We start from the raw sequence: 7,087 nt of genomic DNA on the forward strand, positions 1-7,087 counted from the left end.
GCAGAGTACTGAGCTGGACAACAGAGGAGGGAAGTTGGAGAAGGATGGTGTGGTCAGTGGTGTCAAAGACTGCAGAAATGTTGAGGAGGATGAGGAGCGATCGTGCACCATGTACACAGACACAGAGGACATTATTTGTGATTTGATTACAGCCAATTCACTGTTACGGCAAGGATAGAAACCTTATCAAGGTGAAGATCTCAAATGCACCAACCATGATCTCCCCTTTATAATGGCAAAAATACAGAGGTTATAGAAAGACGGTAAAAATTACACAACTACACATTAAGTCTCTTACGTGTGGGTAATGAGCCTAGGGTGCTCTGCTCTAATCTCTATTTCTGATATTGATAGTGTAGTTAAGAATATCCAGGTGGTAAAGAGAGTGGCTGGTACAATAAGTTTGCATACTGTCCTTTCACCTCTGAGATCTATGATGGTTGGTGTAAGAAATGGAAAATTTCACACTGATGCAATTGAGTTTCTTCTTCTGAGATTGAGGTTGGAGCACATTGTTGGCGCTGTATAGAAGAAGCTTTTATCTACATCTTTTTTGTGCTGTCATGCTGGAATGTTTGGTACTGACACAAAGTGACAATGGACAAAAGTAAGAAGGAATTTTGTTTACCAGCACTAACACACTTCAACTTTCATGAGTACAAAAATTCATCACTCCAAAAGTATACATTTTGAAATCTTCCATTTGGTAATTTCCCTGAATCTGATAGTTCATCATATTCTATAAGGTCTCATGCCAGAACTTATCCTTATATGATGCAACCTAGTACATAACCACAGATCTATAAATGAACTAATATCTATCTTATCCATGAAAAGGATGAGGAACTTTAAATAATGTCTTTTATAGCTCAATATAATTATGTTTTGAATGTAACACATCAGTCAATTTCTTTGTCTGCTATCTAAATTCAGTCTTCTCACAATCAATACACTCCAATGAAATTGGAACTGTGAGTGCTAATTCTTGACCAAGAACATTCAGGGACCATGCAGTATCATGTTGATCAGACACTTACATAATAGCTTTAGCATTCTTGTCAAGTGCTGAGAAAGTTTTAGATTGGATAGCATGAGGGTCTTAAAGCTGTACTCAGATGAGTGAGCATGAAACATACTTTCATCAAGTAGGATTACTTCTTAAAATCCAACCCAGCCTAATTTTTCTGGACTATGGATCTTACCCCTTGGGTCTCCCTTGTATCGAGGTACCAGAGAACATTGTCTGTTGTTGCTCCTCTTTTTTGCATTGCCAACAGAGCTATTGAGAGCTTTAATGCAGCACAATGTTGGTATTGATGGTGTGAGAGCAGAGGGGAATGGTGATTAGAACGAATTATGTGTTCATTAATTATTACTTTATGGTGGAAAGCCGTCCATATCTACTTACATTTGGGAAACTGGTAGTCAGTAAGCTATCTGCAAGTAAAATTAATTATACTAGGATGGATGGTATAACTCTAGTCGAGATCCTTCCAAATTGTTAGAAAGCTATAATACTTCTACTGTTCCAAGTCTGTTTTTTACTATTTAGACATTGCTGTATCTCTTCAACTGTCCTACATATAGACATTTGCCATATTGAAATGAACTTCTTCCATATGATTTCATATTCCTTTCCAATTTTGCCAGAGTTCAGTCTTCAAATTCAAGGAACTAGACAAGCGCATCATAAAGTTAATTTTGTCAGGTCAGTTCATCTGAATACTTACAAGTCAAGAAATGTATAAAATGGCCGGTTTCTGATTTTATTACTGGTTATTTCATTCTTTGATCTCATGACTGATTATCTGAATGCCCATGGATTTACTTAGAAATGGGAGTGTCCCACCCAGTACCCTAAAAGTAATTTCCTTTCATTCCTTCTGACAAACAACTGCCTAAGTATAAAACTGCAGCTACCAGTATGACAAAGTTAGGATGGAACAACCTATGACATTCTTAACTTCTGAGGACTAAGTGACAGTCAGATGAAAATTACAGGTCAGTTAGTCTGATGTTGGTTATAGGCAAGGAATTATTAAAGATGCTTTGTATGATTATCAGGGAATCCCAACATGGTTTTTAGAAACAGAGATGTTATCTCACCAATATAGTCACTTTTTTGAAGAGGTCATAAAGTTGGTTGATAATGGTAGCCTCGTAGATACCATGTATTTTGATTTTCAAAAAGCCATCCAATAAAGTGCATGAATATGTGTTAAATAAGGTGGGATTGGTGGTGACATTTTAAGTTTGATTGTAAATTGGTTGCATTCACATAGGCAGAGGGTGGTTGTTAATGATAGCAGCTCTGCGTGGGATCCGGTCACTAATAGAGTTCAGCAGCGATCAGTGATAGGACTATTACTGTTCACCATCTTTATCAATGATTTGGAAGATGATATCGAGAATACAATTCTTAAGCTTGTTGATGACACTAAACTGCGTGTGAGAATTAGGACTTTAGATGAAATAAAGACTTCAGGCTGATTTAGCCTGAGGGAGTGGGTTCAAGTGTCACAGATATCATTCAATAGGAATAAATGCAGCTCAATGTATTTGGGTTACGATCATTCCAGGCATGTATATACCGTGTAGGGTTCCCTTCTTCAGCTATGAGGCAAAATTGGGACCTAAGGTTCACGACCAGTTCCACAAGGTTGTAGAAAAAGCAAATAGGGTGTTAGAACCTATAGCAAGGACAGTTATACCCAAAATTAGAAACACAATACTTAACCTGTACAAAACCTTGGTATGGCTGCATCTACAATACTGTGCCTAGTTTGGTCCCCTCACATAGCAAGGCTAAGGGAACTGTATCCTTTTCATTGTAGAGAAATAATGATAGAGGGAATAGATTTTGTTTGTGTGGATAGATTATTTTTGCTGGAAATGGAAGGGGTGGGGCGGGAAATCCAGAAGGCAACAGCACAAATTAAGAAAATAAAGAGTTAGGTTAGATGCCAGTATTTCTTTTTGCAGAGTCATCCACCTCTGGAATAGATTGCCAGAACATACCGTGAGTGTGGATTCACTATAGGCCTTCAAAGGGAATGAGTTCAAGCAAGTGGAAGACAGCTTAAGTTATAGGCAAAAAAAAGCAAAAATTCTGAAGTACTAGAAGGGAGGTACGACTAGAAGTCGGCAGTTACTGCACTTTCCTGGAGCTTGCTTCATTGCCTTTTTGGGGGGAGGGGGTCAGAAAGAAATTTACTAACATTTTTTCCGAAATTAGCCTAAGAATTTTCCTTTTATTTTTGCTGCTGCTAGGGGATTGCTTTCCTGGGAAGTGGGTTGATGGTGCAAATAGGCTGCTCCTTGTCTGAACGGGACAGGCTGGATTGACCAGTTGTTCTTTTTCTGCCTTTTTTCATATGTATAGTTATGTTACCAATCATCCTTTCACTTCTCGGACCTGGATTTGAATCCAGCCCAGAATAATGAGATGAAAGCCTCGGCTGTCTCTGCTGCCTGTTAAGATTTGATGTGGAATTAGCTTGCACAATCTCAACTCAGTTGTCAGTGGGTGTGACTTCATCGCATTAAAAATGTCCCTAATTTGGCACTAAATGGCAATTGTACAGGGAGAGGTAACAAAGATGGCTGGTGGGGGTGCCTGACCCGTCACACTGGTGCATTAAGGGTGCTCTTCCGAGATTAGGGTTAAGGCAGTGAGCTTTTAATTTACAGCTAGCTTGCGTTTTACATGACCTGGGAGTGTTTGTTGTTGACAATGGGTGCCCGAAGTTGGAAAGTGTTCTATCCCCTAGCACATCCCTTACTTTAAGAAACATAAATACCAAAAAAAGAAATTATTTTACGTTACCTATATATCAATATTTCCTTTGTCCTTTCTGAATTAAATGATATACATTCAGTCCACATACTGTACATTCAACTCAGGTAATGCAAACACAACTCATATACTACGAAATGCAGTCACATTCTGAAATTAGCTCATTTTGAGTTCGATATGCCTCTCAATATACAATAAAGTGAACCATACACAATTTATAGCGTACTCTCAACTCAGATGCTGTAGATCACCTGAAATATTTTAATGCATATACAAAAGGATAATAAGCATTATTTGCAGGCATTTATGTTACATTGTTATTTATGACTGCATCAATGTAAGAGAGAGCTTTACTATAACCCATAAAAAACACCCGGCTGCAATTACAAACAGGATTACGTGTGTTCACTTTGAACTGGTATATCTTTTGGCCGCAGGTAAATCCTATTACTCGCTCCACTTATTACCCAAATGAGCAATCTCAAAGGCGGGACTGTTTTGTAAAACAAGGAACGTTTGTTTATCTGGAACAATACGGAATTGTCTCGGGAAACTTTTATTGCAAAGATGAGAATGGAGAGAAAGTTGAGTTGATGAAATGATACCTTTGCTGTGCTTGAGATGCGCTTTCGTTGTCAGAAATGGGCTGATGTCTCTGTTTAGAATTAAAATATATCGTGTACAACTTCTGCTTCCCTTTGAGAACAATGCCTCCTTTCAGCTTTGCCAAATGTTGATGAAGATTACTAGAATGATTTGCCCTGATTAATGGATATTACGCAAGGCCCGCTCGACTTTTTCTCCCAGAATACTGTACGTGTCTGTATGAGGGGGAGGGGTGTTTAATTTGCCAGGCATGGTGGGTCTTGTCGATGTGTGCGATTGACTTGTCACTGAAAATATCCCCCAAAATCTCGCCGATTTAAAAAAATTATTGCTTGAATATGTAACTTTGTGTGTTCTAACCTTGTATTTCGTGTGTTAAATACATAAAGCAACCAACCTCTAATGGAAAAAAACAAGTTCACTGCAAACTCACTCCCAAAACAGCAAAAGGTGATTGAAAGGTCTATGGCAGAGGTCAGAATTAGTAGAATATCTTTGTAACAATTTCACCAAAATTTATTTTTGAAGCTTGGTAGCGCCGATAAGAGAGAGACATGAAATGCTGCTAATGTGGAGTCATTCATCCATTCGTGAAAATCCGACTGATACATCTCTTCCTTTCTCTTTTTGGTCTGCAACAAGCTTGTATTCGTTACTTAAATAGTTCAGCTATAGAATACAGTTCAGTAACCTTTATATTTATTGTCACCTTAATTATGATTTTTAAAATACAAGCTGAGCCCCATTCAATTTTATAGTCTTGAAAACTGAAAAGTTCTCAATTTTACTTTTCCTTTAATCTCGAGTCTGAATACGAATTACAGATAGGAAAAGGGAATGGATTCCTTTGAGAGGCCAGAAACTCGCCTGTCGATAATTAAATCATCCGGTATTAAGAAACTTTCTCTCCAAAATGTCAGCGACTGCGCCCACTCCTACCTTTCTCATTGCCATTAAAACCCTTGAAGTAGTGCCATGCTGGACATGTTCGATTCTGACGCAGAAGCATCTCTCGTCAATAAACACCTTGTGTAAGAGCGCTGACATCGAAGATTGTTCACCCAGTCCAGATCTGATCACCCAGAAGCTATGATTATCACGTTGATCCTGCTGATGCTTTTTCCTGTTTTGCAAAGATCTGCTTGTCGGTGTTCGCCAACAGTGTTCTATAGGAATTGCTGGATGCACCGTTTCCCTGGGGTACTGATAGATTTACCGCTTTCCAGGAGCAGAGGCGCCCATCTGTTGAATTATTACCACGCGAAGACAGCACGGCAGTGCAGCAGGGCTTGCTGCCTCCTCCAGAATGGTGAGTTTCGTAAGCTCGTAGAGGAAGAGTTTCCATTCTGCCCTGAAGACGCAGGTCGCCAGCATTTTCAGTCATTATATGAGGATAACCTCTCATGTTTAGTTGATTACCCAAATCCGATTAAACAATCTTTACTATTAATAGTATAATTGTTATTCGTCTATGGTCAGTTCACCGTGCACAAGAAGCAAACGGCTGAACTGGGGGCATAGAAAAGTTAAAGAGCAGCCATCGAGATTACATAGTTATTAAGGACTCGATCGAGTAAGCCGTTGACAAAAAGAAATGATCACAACGAAGCTTGCTAATTGACCTTGATAACAATTTGAAACTGCTGAAACAATAACAACTTTCATTGCATCAGCTCTAATATTTCAGTTGTCCGAGAGGTTTAAAAAATTTTAAGCAATAGAGGTTTTGAAAATACGAGCAATTCAAAATTTAAAGATTCTTAAAACTAGCATAACACGAGGCTGAAAGGTATATTTGAGAAGCAGATTTGACTAAAAGAACTAGGGAAGTTGCTGATCGATAAAACTAACAATTTTTGGCTAAAGCTTAAATTTCATGAAACTGAATCCTGTTCTCTTTCAGTACAATGATGGTTGTGTTCCTGCAGTCCCAGTCCAGCCCAGGTGTCGAACGACCTTTCCCCTGCACGCTGGATGCCACTCTGCATGTTCTCATTCAACTGGTAACAATTACTGTACTGCTTCTTGCTTCCACACAACATGATCCTTAAGTTCGTATATACTTTCAACTCTCTTACACGCATTGTGTTGCACTCATTCCACACTCTTCAATTCAAATGCGTTTTTTTTTACCCTCATGTAGTCTTGTCTGCTGCTCGGTATCCGAATGCTGGCGAGCTCCATCTTAAGCTGTATCTTTCTAATCAGTGGGCATGAAATCTCTCCTTTTCCCCTCCCTTTTGCCGCATATTCCTACACCTTTGAATAACTATTGGAACTAATTAGTTCCTACTTTCCATTTATTACAGACACATGTAATATAGCCGTCTTCAACTTTGCCCAAGGTCAGGGCACTTCCAACTGTTTTCACCTTAACTGCCCAAGTCAGGAAAGTTGCATAATGAGAAGGAAGACTGATTTTGTGCTGTTTAACGTTACAAAAGGTAAGGACACTACTACACGCCATTTAAATGTGAAAGAGTGAATAACATCCATAACAATTATTTTTATATTTTATTAAAAGTGTCTTGTAATTTGAAAACAAATAGTGAAACAATGAATTGTTTCTGTGTAGGTTGGCTACTCCTGGCCAACGTTTATTGCTCAACTAACACATCCAGAAATAGATTAACTGTTCATTTATTTCATTGCTGTTTGTGGGACCTTGCTGTGCAAATTGGCTGC

Source organism: Heptranchias perlo, chromosome 18 (assembly GCF_035084215.1).
Source record: "Heptranchias perlo isolate sHepPer1 chromosome 18, sHepPer1.hap1, whole genome shotgun sequence".
NCBI lineage: Eukaryota > Metazoa > Chordata > Chondrichthyes > Hexanchiformes > Hexanchidae > Heptranchias > Heptranchias perlo.